A 12,380-nucleotide genomic window follows, 5' to 3' on the forward strand; every position below is an offset into this window, starting at 1 on the left:
CCAAATATATCGTAAACGCATGAAAATTTTTGAGTCATGTATTCACAACAAATACTTTTTAGATTAAAAGAATTTAGCCCATGGTATTTTTCAAGGTTTGTGTAAGATATCGAAGAAAGTATGCAGAAAAATTGCAAAAAAAATAGGTTTTGGAAAATCGCAGTTATTTCTTAAGAATAATTTAATCTCAATCAATCAAACAATCAATCAAATCAAACATCTTTCTGCACCTAATGAACAATGTTTGGAAGAAATTTTCAAAATTGTATCGAAATAAATCAACAATTTTAAAAAATAAGTTTAAACTTTGATAAGCCATAACTCCCATAAAACTCAAAATAATGGCTTCAAACCTGTTCAGTTGTGTTATTCGAATTAAAATGATATTAATTCACTGATTCAATAATTGTTGTTCTCATGTAAAAAAGTCATGCATGAAATGGTTAAAACGCTCAGATTTTCCCTCCTAGCTTTTAAATTGGCGACCACACAGTTACAGCAGAGCGCAGAAATAATTTAGAGACCACAAACTACGCCAAACTACAAACAAATAATAACAAAAACTGATTTTCAATCTATTTATTACCGTTCATTGAACCAAGCACCAACATGTTCTAAAATTATATGAGTACGACTGTGAGCTTTTGATAATCTTATATATAAAAATGGAGGCGTTTTCTTTATAACAACATCACGTATGAATGGGCGGTCGGAATGAAGTGATATTTGGTATCCGAAGGTTTTTTGCGTCAGAGATGGTTTGTATAATAGTTTCAAGAATCTCACTTTTTATGAAAGGGGGGTCCCCATACAAAATTATATCTTCACATCTTTCTTATATATATAAATGGAGACGTTTTCTTTGTAACAACATCACGTATGAATGGGCGGTTGGAATGAAGTGAAATTTGGTATCCGAGGGTTTTTTGGGTCAGAGATGGTTTGTGTAATAGTTTCAAGAATCTCACTTTTTATGGAAGGTGTTCCCAATACAAATTCAACTTTATTTGTTACGATTTTCATAAGAATCGATTCGCGAGCACGATGTAGTTAAGGACGTGTAGATGAAATCAAACATTTATTACGATTACATAAGAAGGTAAAACGAAGTTTACCGGGTCAGCTAGTAAAGATATAAATTTATTTTACAACTTTGCTGAAGACTGCAAACCGTTGCAAACTTTATGAACCGAAGGGTTTAACCCTTCGTTTCATAAAGTATCAAATTTGCAACAATTAATGTATGGAAAAAGTGAAAAATCGTATTTTATTTTAAATTTTTTTCTAGATGTACTCATCATTTCCAACTGTTAAAGATGATTTTCAAGGAAAAATAAAAATCAAGGAACCGAAGGGTTAAGAATCTTTTGGTTTAATTTTTTTTCAAAATTCCGCTTTTTTATAGAACAGAGCAAACTTAACAAAAAAAATTCTTCTATAACTTTTTCTTGGTAGCCAAAAATTAGTCACGGTCTTCGGAAAATTTGATCAATGAAATAAAATATTTATTTTAAAATTATTTGCAATATTCAACAGTTTTGCATAAAAAATGGCACAAATTTTTCAAACCAACTTTTATCTCTTTTTCAACAACTATACCACAAACGAGAACTGATAGAAACAATATTTCAAATTTGGATTCAGCGCCCCCAAATTAGTCAAAATCCGGTTTTAAATTTTACGCAACTCGGAAAAATGTTAATTTTGTTGCCTTGTGTAATCAATGTGCAGGGCAAAATCATCATTTTTTTACTGAAGCATTATTGGCACTAGATCGCTGCAAGCTTTTTATGAAAATTTCAAGTTCATTAATTTTTCAAATTCCATAATTTTTTTTCGGTAGTTTTAACTGCCAGAAAAAGCAATAAACAATTGGAAGCGATTCATTCAGTCCTTAATTGGCGCAACAATTTTAAATTTTCTATGGAAAACCAATTTTTTTTATTCAAAAATCTCCAGAGATATACTGAGATTTCAAAAAACTATAACTTTGGATTTAAAATATTTCTTGAATCTTGAAGAACATTTTTTGTGAACAAACCACATACCGGAGACAATTTTAATGGCGAATGCTCTTTAAGTCGCTCAAGACGTCCTTAATTTGGCATTTTGGCATACTAGAGAAGCATCCGATGGTTCAGCAGGGCTCAGGTCAAAATAAAATTGACGCTCCAAAACTGTTCGGTTCAATACGACCCGAAGCGCACATTTCAAATATCGTTATCATCGTTTAAATATACTGAAGAACTGGTATTTTTCAAAGACCAATTAACGACAATAAACTAGAATTTGAGTTGTGAAATTTGAAGACGAATAAATGGGAAAATGATTTTTAATGATAAATAAATATGTAGACCCAAAATTAATATTTAAAAAAAAACAAAAATTTAAGTCGTTTGAAACTAAATGTTAACAGAGAGTTTTATTAAGAAAAAATACAAAAACTGACATAAAGCAGTTGCAACTTCTTCCCATTTAGAATGTTTGTAGCCTGGACAATATATTCTGAATCTGAAATACAAATTTTAAAGCTGTTTTGATAACCTTTGCAGCAGTTTTCTGCGAATTCTTAAGATGTTTCATGCGACGTAATGAAAACTCACGCGAAAAATGAAATTTATTACAAAAACTTTGATGATTATTTATAGGCGAGAAATATCCATTGGGTCAGATAACTTAAAAGTAAACAAAAAAAACAAAGGGAAAGTTTATTTTTAAATGCAGTGGTCCTACAATTTACATCACTTTTATTTTACATGTCTGCAAGATTTTATAGGCATGTAATCTTTAACTCACACTGGAAATCTCGCCATACGATGTTTTTTAATTACATAATATGTGATGTAATTTTACCTTTTTTCGTAGTGTGTATGCACAGAATACACTCAGATTTGGAGGCAGTCTTTTTTGTATGTTTAACCATTGATCGTGTCAATCATTATGAAACACTGACTGATTTGCTGCTTCCTCAAGTCGTCAGCTTCCTCAAGTACTAGAAATCCAATTTTTAGTTTTTTCTTCATGTTTGGCATTAGAACATTTTGGCGAGACATCAACGAAAAGTGTTTTTTTGGAAACCTGCCAGGTGCCCACTAGCGGTCCAAATATTTTGCGCACGATTTGACCACCATGTTTTGTTTATTTTACCGGTGAGCAGTTTCACTACTTTGTAGAAATGAATGCAGGCATGTTTATTGAATAGCTAGATAAATCAGTCAGAAATATTGAAATTTTCACTTGATATCACATTCCTTATCTTCATGGAATCAATCATCTTAATTTTTATTGAAAGTTTAGCTCACTGTTAGATTCTCTAGGATTCCTCAAACGATTTACCATAAGAACATTTAGTAGAAAAGTTGATTTTCAGGTGTTTTTAGGTCTCCCACTTGGAAATTCCTGGATTTTTTCGAACCTGCCCAAAAAATGTTGTCAAGGAGCGCCTGTATTGGCAGATTGTTTAAAAAATTATTATACGTGCACATTGCATTGCTAGGCAGCTTAACTTAAGATTTATTCAATATCTATTAAAGCATTCAAAAGTTATTCACTAAACAAAATGTTTCATATTTGTTCGAATTCACTTCTATTAGTAAAGATTTTAAAATTCCAACACTTCACGTTTGGAGTGAATAGGGAAAGTGAATAATTAATTGAGAAACTTGTATACTCAAGAAATGGAGAACATCAAAAATGGGTAAATTTCAGCTTCAATTATTTACATAGTTATTCGCTTGCATATTGTTTTTGCTTTTTTCAATTCTCAGAAATTGCCCTTTTCATCACCCGCACCTATATTCGAAGAACTTAACTTGAGTCTAGCTCCAGAGGCGAAATAGTCAAAAAGTATAGAAAATATATCTATTCTTCCAAGATCAAGTCAAATGTGAATCTCTTTCGTTTTACATTATTTTCTATAATCGTAGGAGATTCGGTAATATACATGTCCTGATTATCCCAACAGATTAGTGAACCTAAGACTGTTTTGTAAACATGGCTCACAATTCATAGCAGTTTGAATCAATTATCTTTTTTTTTACCAAAATCCTGGTGAAAGAACTCTTCAACGTATATTAAACTTGTACGCGTGTTACATTTCTGTTTAAAATGATTCCAAACAACACCTATCACTGCATGAAATTCGGCAATTTTTTATATTTATAATATATTTTTTATAATAATTTCTTCAAACAACATATTATATTTTGAAAATATATTTGATTTTAAGCAACAAATCAAGGAACTTGTCGATCTTAAAAATAGAAACAAAATTATCTGTAGATTGCTCGATATTCGAATCAGAACAATTATTCCAATTTTTGTCCCGATCCACCCCATTTTACGGTATTACAGTTGTCGGGAAATACTCTTGAGATAAGACTACTTTTGTCGCCGATGAAGTCATCTAGAACACGCCTTGGTTTGTGAAGCAGACCTTGTTTTGTTTGTTTTATCTAGAAGATAGACGACGCAATACATGGATGTAACGCCAAATTTTTAACCAATAAGGTAAGCGTCATCTGAACCATAGCTATGCATATTGATAATTCAACACACAAAATCTTGTATTTATATATTCAATATCTGGCTCTATAGTTGCGAAGTGAAATGCAGATTGACAAAAGGCAGTTACATTTCCAAAATCGTTTAAAATTCGCACTTTTTTGTGGCTCAAAGAAGTTAAAAAATTACCAAATTGGGTGTTAACTACAGCTTTCAAATTTAATATACATTTTTAAAGCAGCATCTTTGGCAGAATATTGTTTTACAATCATTATTTATTTACTTTTCAAGGATTCAAAAACAACAAATTTGCTTGGTTGAGAATCATGAGATTTACAAAAAGTAAGCCCATAGTGTCAAATTGACACTCTAAAACCTGTTAAGGCTGGCGATACATGTTCCGAATTAGGACTTTGATTTGATTGAGACTATTAGGGAAAGAGGACTTTTTTTGTGATGTCTGTCCGATTCGTTTTCCTCCAGAAGATTATTCTACTATTTAAATTCCAAAACCTTGAACCACTCCAACAGATGTTTGATTTCAAAATTTCCCCAAACTCTCTCGTGAGTCAATCGATCGCCTGGTGCTTGTACTATAATTACAACGTTTTTTTTAGTTTAATCACTGCCCCCCGAAAAAAGAGCTAAACTGGACTTGATTGGACTCCCCTGAATTTGGCCAAATCAATCTCAGTTAGCTTCTGTTGGAACGAACATACTCTCGTCTCGTACGTATAAATCGGTCCAGTCGATCATAGTTAGCACATGGTAGATTCTACTAACAAAAGGCGCCTGCCACTTACACAAACAAACACAACAACACTCTTTTCGTTTTTTTTTTTGTCTGCACAACTTCTTCCGATACACTTTTAGGTTGAAGTTTTTCGAACTGAAACCGGCGTTGTTGAACTTTACGACGAAACTTGCAGCACCCAACGAAATAAAAAAAATCAGTTTACCGTTTTCGGTTTAACACACGGACCCCAAAAACATGTGCGTGGTTCCACAATTTAACCCCCTTTTTTCCTTCAACCTTCTTCTCCATGGACAATTTTACCAATTTTTGCACTCTTATCCCTGTTGGGTTGTTTTTTTTCCTTCTTCCACTTCTGCTTCACTTCTGCAATCTTTCATCCAGTTTGACCAGCTTTTCGGGTCTTCGATTACGCGCACTCGAATTTTCACCAATATGTGACTTCCCTTCTTCTGTTCCCCTTTTTGGACTTTTGGAGCGGGTTTCTGTTTTTGTTGTTTTTGCAATTATTATTGCTGTTGATTGTTGATCAGCACCAGTTTTGTTCAAGCTGTTTTGGTGCCTTATTTTATAATTTTGATTTTCACTAGTCGATGTTTTTTTTCCTTTTACTGGGAGTTTCTGCAAACTTTTGTTCAGCTACAGAAGGTTGAAAAATTAGTAAGTAGTCACAATTTGTTTTTGTCGTTCACATTGAACCTGTTTGTGGTTCTAATTTTTTTTCAACAACTTTCAAAAGTACCTAAATTTGATTGGGTGACCTTTAAGAGTTTTTTTTTGCAAGTAGGCTGATGCTGAGGATTTTTTTTTTTCGTTACATTCTTCTATTTTGATCGCCGCTTGTTATTGCGATGAAAATAATCATTAGCGTGATTGATCGATCTGAGTAGGACCCGGTGTTCAGGTACAGGTGTTTGGCTTAATTTGTTTTGTTCTGTTCGATTCTACGCGTGATGGTCACAGCCTTGGGCGGAAAAATATGGTTGGTCAAGGTGAAGAACGTTCGAAAATTGGTTTATTTGGTTTGCCTAACTGGCAAACGAGCCATTTTCAGCACAACTTTTAATGATTAATTTAGGAACATGGATTTGAGATTAGGACTTTTTCTTTTAAGGTAGGGTTTTCATTTTGAAATCTCCAATCCTAGTTTTTTCAGGTTTTCAATTTTGTGGTGTTATTGCAAACAAAAAAAAAGAATAAAGGGAAGAAAGGGGAGTAAAGGTCGCCCGAAATTCCACTTTGTCTAGGATTCTGGGGGCTCAACCTTCGAATGATAGCTTAGGATGTAAGAAACAAACTTTTGTATGGAGGCGACCCAGAAAAACGAATTTTAGAGGTTCGATTTTGGAAAAAAGCCACTTTTCGACACTTTTTTCTAATAGAATTCTCAGATCTTGAAAAACTATCAAATATGTGTATTTTTATTTTTTTGAATTTTCTAAATAATTTAAATTTTTAACTCAAAATTTTACATACCAACTGTATTTTTTTTATTGCGCAAAATATTTACAACCCACAAAAAATGAACTTTAAATCCAAGGTAATAACTACTGGACTCAAAAGATGTGCAATGCTATGAATTGCAACTTTGCAGGAGACTCTGTATAGCTATAACTTGTCGTTTCAAAGTTATTCAAGTTCATATGTAATGTAATTTTATTAGGAAAAAGTGTCAAACAAGGTTTTTTCTTCAAAAATTGAACCAGTGTAACCTCTAAACATCGTTTTTCTAGATCGCCGTAATATAGAAGTTTTTTTCTCAAAATATTTTTTTCTCAGACCTGTGTCAATCAACAAAATCGATAAATAAAACGTTCATCACCTGTTTGGACCATATAAGTGTTCAGTGTTCAGTTTAGTTAAAAGTCTTAGAAATTTCAAAGACAAAATAATTCTTTGATAACTTAGAAAATGCATTTTTTATAGTTTTTTTTATCTAGAACTAAGATAGAAGACAAGAACAATACTTGTAGATATTACTGTCATACACTAATTATAAATATTCGATTAGATACTTTTTTAGGAATTCCAATAATCACAAATTAAGAATTAAAATGAAAGCGATGAACAAGGCTTTACAATTTAATACGCGGAATAAAAGTTATTTCTATTATCCATAAAAAATTCTCGGAATAAAACCAATCCTGGAAACATCAAAATCTACATAAAATTAAAACATGCATCAAATATTTGCAATAAGATTAAGTTTTTCAATGCATGATTCGTAAAACACAACTAAACAGGTTAAAAAAGTCATTATTTTGAGTCTTACCCCTCAGCAGAATTGAAAAACTATTTTAGAATTGTTCATCACGATTTGGTAAATTTAAACCATTGCACTATGGGGCAGTCCCATACAATGGGGCAGCAAAACGTATGATTAGGTGTTTTGGATCATTTTGTAATTTTTGAAAATTTTGTATGGAAATTACTATTTCAACTAACTTAAAATACATTCATACAAAATATTTTTATAAACAACTTTAAAGTAGGATGCTTGGTGTTATTTTTGACCCTACTTTTTATTTCTTTTGAAAACCGGGTTTAGGACTAATTGATCATTAAATGATAAATATCATCAAGACATTTCATGAAACTCAAGAGAAAAATGTGTGAAATGATTGATCAATCATGAGAAATAAATTTTGGACAGCCAACATCAACTTTATTCAATTTATACTCACTAATGTGTAAAAATTACCCATTTGCATTATATTTTCAGCTCTATTTGACTATAACTCAAAAAACGGTGCTTTAAGGTGCCTGGAATCTCTTTCGTTGTATTTTTAGGACCTTCAACTAGATCTTGATAGTGAAAAGAGTATGGGGAAATGCGGAGATTTTTTTTGACAAGGCTTTAAAGTTTTTGACTTTTGAAAAAAAATATTATTTACTCATTTTTATCATAGATCAATTTAGTGTGTAAAGTTTTTGAATAGTTCAATTGATAGCTTTTAATATAAGCTTTCATATGGTGTACTTTAAATGTAAGAAAATTATTAATTTTTTAAATTTTTCAAAGTCTGATGTCTGTGTACGTTCAGTATCCAAGATAATGAGTTGAAAAACTGGGAATATCTTAGTCAAATATTAAGTTATTAACTAGTAAAAATAAAAAAGCGATCAGATAAAGTTCAGTTTTTGACTTTTTGCCGCCTCAAACCCCATAGTGCATTGTTCACTAAAGGTAGGATGATATTTTTTAATGATTGAGATTCTTAATGTTGTTAGAATTTTAAAATCTGTAGATAAGATAACGAGTTTTCCAAAAATTATTAAAATTAGAATTTAGGGTTTTCAGCATATTTTCTAGATATTCTTACACTTATATTACAATTCAGTAAAAGCAATTGCACAGGCCAACTGCTTTTTAATCGCTGCAATATTTTTGTGAATATATGAATCTTAAATATCAACGCGATTTCGAGACAATTTGATTTAAGTTAGTGTTGCTGTGAACGATTATATTGAAGGTTTAATGAAACTTCTCGGATTTGTGCAAACCAAACAATTATTCTATGGCGGAATTATTTATTACAAATATCAAATATTTGACTGTGAAGTTTTGGGAGATAGGTTATTTTTCAAACTTGAAAAAAAAAATTCCAAAATTTAATAATTTTTGATCCAAATTCACACATTATAAGACTTTGTAATAGAAAACATCCCCATTTCTCGTGCAAAAGTCAAATTTTCATCGTTTTGTTATTGTCTGAGTCCATTTCGATGCTTAAAGAACCGATTTAGTTAATTTTTCTCGCTTTTAGTCAAATTTGCAAAAATTGAAAAATTTCAAAAATTTAAAAATTTAAAAATAGTAATTTTCAATTTTTTTTCTTATTTGTCTTATAATGCTAAATCGCTTATTTAAGCATCTCAATGGACTCAGCCGATAGCAAAACTATAAAAATTTGACTTTTGCACGAGAAATGGGAATGTTCTCTTTTACAGGGTCTCAAATTAAAAAATAACCTATCTCCTAAAAATTCATAATCAAATATTTGGTATTTGAACTAAATAATGCCGCCATAGAATAAATTTTTTGTCTGCACCAATCAAAAAATGGGACAGTTCAAAAGGTACAAGTTTTTACTGTAAAATTCCTTATAACTGTTGATCGCCACCAGATACAAGTATGCGCTTTGAGAGAAAAATGTGTATATTTTTATGTCATACGAATGTCTAGAGACATTTTCATTGTATGAGTTCATTCACAAAAGTTAGAGCCAGAATACTGTTTTTTTTTTCGAAACACCCTAACATTTAAATATTTAAAAAAATCATAACTTGCTTACGAAACGTCATATGTATGTAGTGTCTTCGGTAAAGTTACCTCAGAAACTGTTGGTTTGGCTCTATCTGTTTACTGGAAAAAGTTTTCATGCGCAAATCATGGAAAAATGACACACTCTAATATTCGATTTAAGATTATTCAAGCACATGGTTTGATGAGCATTTTTGCTGGAGATACCATTTGTCGATCTCTTATAGTATCTTCGTAATTAATTTTGTCACGATAAAGTTCCGTCCTGGACCACTGTATATTGTCCTTTCGTTTGGTTTAAAAATTTCAATTCGATTTTGACGAAAATTTTTTTTTATTTTGTCCCGAGCCATGGCAGCAGTTTCCTCGACAATTGTTGTTCAATGATTTTAGTAAGCAATTATTAAAGCAGTGAGATTCTAAAAAAAAGCTGTCCTTTGTTGCAATTAGCATCTCAAAGAATGTTATTAGAAAACCCAAATCGAACTCCATATTCACATAAAATTCCATAAAGGTTCCTTTTATCTGAATTAAAAAATTAAACAAATTAAAATATGTACTATTACAAGGTCCCAGGAAAAATTTAGGCAAAATTGAAGTACGGAAAGGGGTCGCGCTACAAACCTGAAGTATGTATGGAAATGTGTAGATTTCGTTCGGAATGAACAAAAAACCAGTTTTTCACTAACAGTGTGTTTATGACAATATTTTATCTGAAGAACGAATTTTCATTAGAGTTACCTTAAAACAGTTATTAAGTTTCAAAACCGAGTTCATAAACTTCGATTTACGAGCATTCGTGTATTGTTCGTAATTTACCCTTCAGAAGCTAATTTTTGAAACTCAATATCTATTTTTTATTATCATAACCCTCATAGAAATGGGACCTTGGAATCGGGTTATTATCATAACCCTCATCGAAAAGGAATCGGCCGATAGAGACTTAAGAAATCGGTACAAAACTAGGTTTTCATGTTCCTTCCAAACAAAATTTCGCATAATTCCTACGAATTTCTGGATAATTTCGCGATTCCTTTCCGTGGTCCGAACCCCAAATTTAGCATTGGATTTTGCGGTAGGTCTAAGATAAGGTTGCCAGATTGCCAGGTTTTATCCGGGTTTGCCCGGATATTTAATACAAAATTTGGAAACAGTCCGGCCCGGCCCGGTTGCTCGGATTTCATTAAAAAATGCCCGGATTTTGCTCGGATTTTATCACTTTATTTGGCAAATTAAACACAAAAACAAACCACGAACGCTTCTAAAATGAAATTTTTTGAGCAAGTTTTATGAAAATAATCATGAAAGGTTTTTTGGAAGCCTTAAACATGATTCAAAATCTGTTGATGAGTTATAATGGAAAAATTTTTCTTTTCAATTTTTTTTCTTGATTCTGTCTGGGTTTTAAGAAAATTTGCCCGGATATTGCCTGGATTTATGGTCATCACTTTTGAAATCAAATAACCGGATTTTGCCAGATTTTGATATAAGATTGCCTGATTTGTTCGGCCCGGATACGTGCTGAAAACATTCTGGCAACCTTAGTCTAGGATCAATTTTAGCGTGCAAGTTATAAGATTTTCATAAGTCGAATTTGGGAACTCTAGTGTCCATTAACAAACTTTTAATAGATCGAAAGCTTTTGAAATTATCATTAATTTTTTCTTTTCTTTGCAATCAAAAAGATTAAGAAATACATTTAAACACTTTTACGAATATATTTTTTTTAAATATTCGCGTGATCGCACAAATAAATTTAGAAAAATATTTAGTAAGTTAAGCATTAATTTTAAGATTTTACTTAGGTTTATTTCATGTAGCTGTATATTAAATTTCCTGACGTCACAACGTGTTTCTAAAAAATGGAGCATTGTGATGTCGCGAAACTAAATCGCTCTAAAATAAATTAAAGTCGAAATTTGAAAAAAAAAAATTAAAACAAGGAATTGTTTATACTTTTCTGAAATTTTCAAAAAGTTTACTTTAATAGGAGAGCAGAAAAGTATGGTTTTGTAGAAAAAAATACAGAAAAGGGGAAAACAAGGTGCGTTGTGACCAAGGTTGCCGAAAAAAAAATCGGTGTTTTTGAGAAAAAAAATCTGACTTTCTGTGATTTTACCCAAAAATTCTGTGATGATTGTTTGTGATGCTATTTCCTTTAATTTCATTGAAAATTCGTAATAAATTGGGTATTTTTTAACATTGAAGTTGAGTAAAATCAATTAAAACTACCAATCCTATCATACTTTACTGAATTACAAAGTTAAAATCTAAATTTTATGTTGGCCAAAAAAATGTAATTTTGGAAATCCTTTCAAAATTCAAAAATTCTGTGAAATCTGTGAATTTTTCAAAATTCTGTGTTCTGTGACACAGATTCTGTGATGACAATTTGCTCAAAATTCTGTGAAATTACAGATTTTTCTGTGATTTCGGCGACCTTGGTTGTGACGTTACGATTTCTATTGCTTATATTTTGATAAATATTTGTTCAATACAAATACTTTCGCTTCTAAACTGTGGTGATTTAAACTTTGAAATAATAAGTTTAATTTTTTTCAATGTGCGCAATAAACCTTAAATTCTACATACTTTGTACCGAAAAAATATTTGAATACGTTATGACGTTCCGCTGGAATAAGTCATAAATTTTTCTCTCATATCCAGCTCCATCGGTCGACTGCTGGATTTTCTATTTAATTTTAGACACGATCTTTATAATCTGAACTTGAAATTAAAAGCTCAAATGAAGGATTGGAAAAGAAACCCCCATAAGAATCTACTTAAAAATTCAGCACACTAAAGGTTTCTGATCCGAACGCAAAACATAAAACTCGATTTGCAAAATAAGAAAAATCA

At 31.3% G+C, this 12,380-nt stretch overlaps 1 protein-coding gene across 5 annotated transcripts in view; it reads right to left on the reverse strand.

Moving 5' to 3' along the window:
- LOC129751686 (guanine nucleotide exchange factor DBS) overlaps positions 1-12,380 on the reverse strand; it is a 361,927-nt gene that overhangs the window by 139,637 nt on the left and 209,910 nt on the right. The window contains exon 2 of one of the 5 annotated variants that reach the window (XM_055747342.1): positions 5,307-5,896. The exons of the other annotated variants lie outside the window; for them this stretch is intronic. The gene's annotated coding sequence lies outside the window, so the exon portion shown is untranslated. The remainder of the gene's footprint in view (positions 1-5,306; positions 5,897-12,380) is intronic. 5 annotated transcript variants of the gene reach the window in all.

The sequence above is a fragment of the Uranotaenia lowii genome, chromosome 3, assembly GCF_029784155.1.
Source record: "Uranotaenia lowii strain MFRU-FL chromosome 3, ASM2978415v1, whole genome shotgun sequence".
In the NCBI taxonomy this organism is placed as follows: domain Eukaryota; kingdom Metazoa; phylum Arthropoda; class Insecta; order Diptera; family Culicidae; genus Uranotaenia; species Uranotaenia lowii.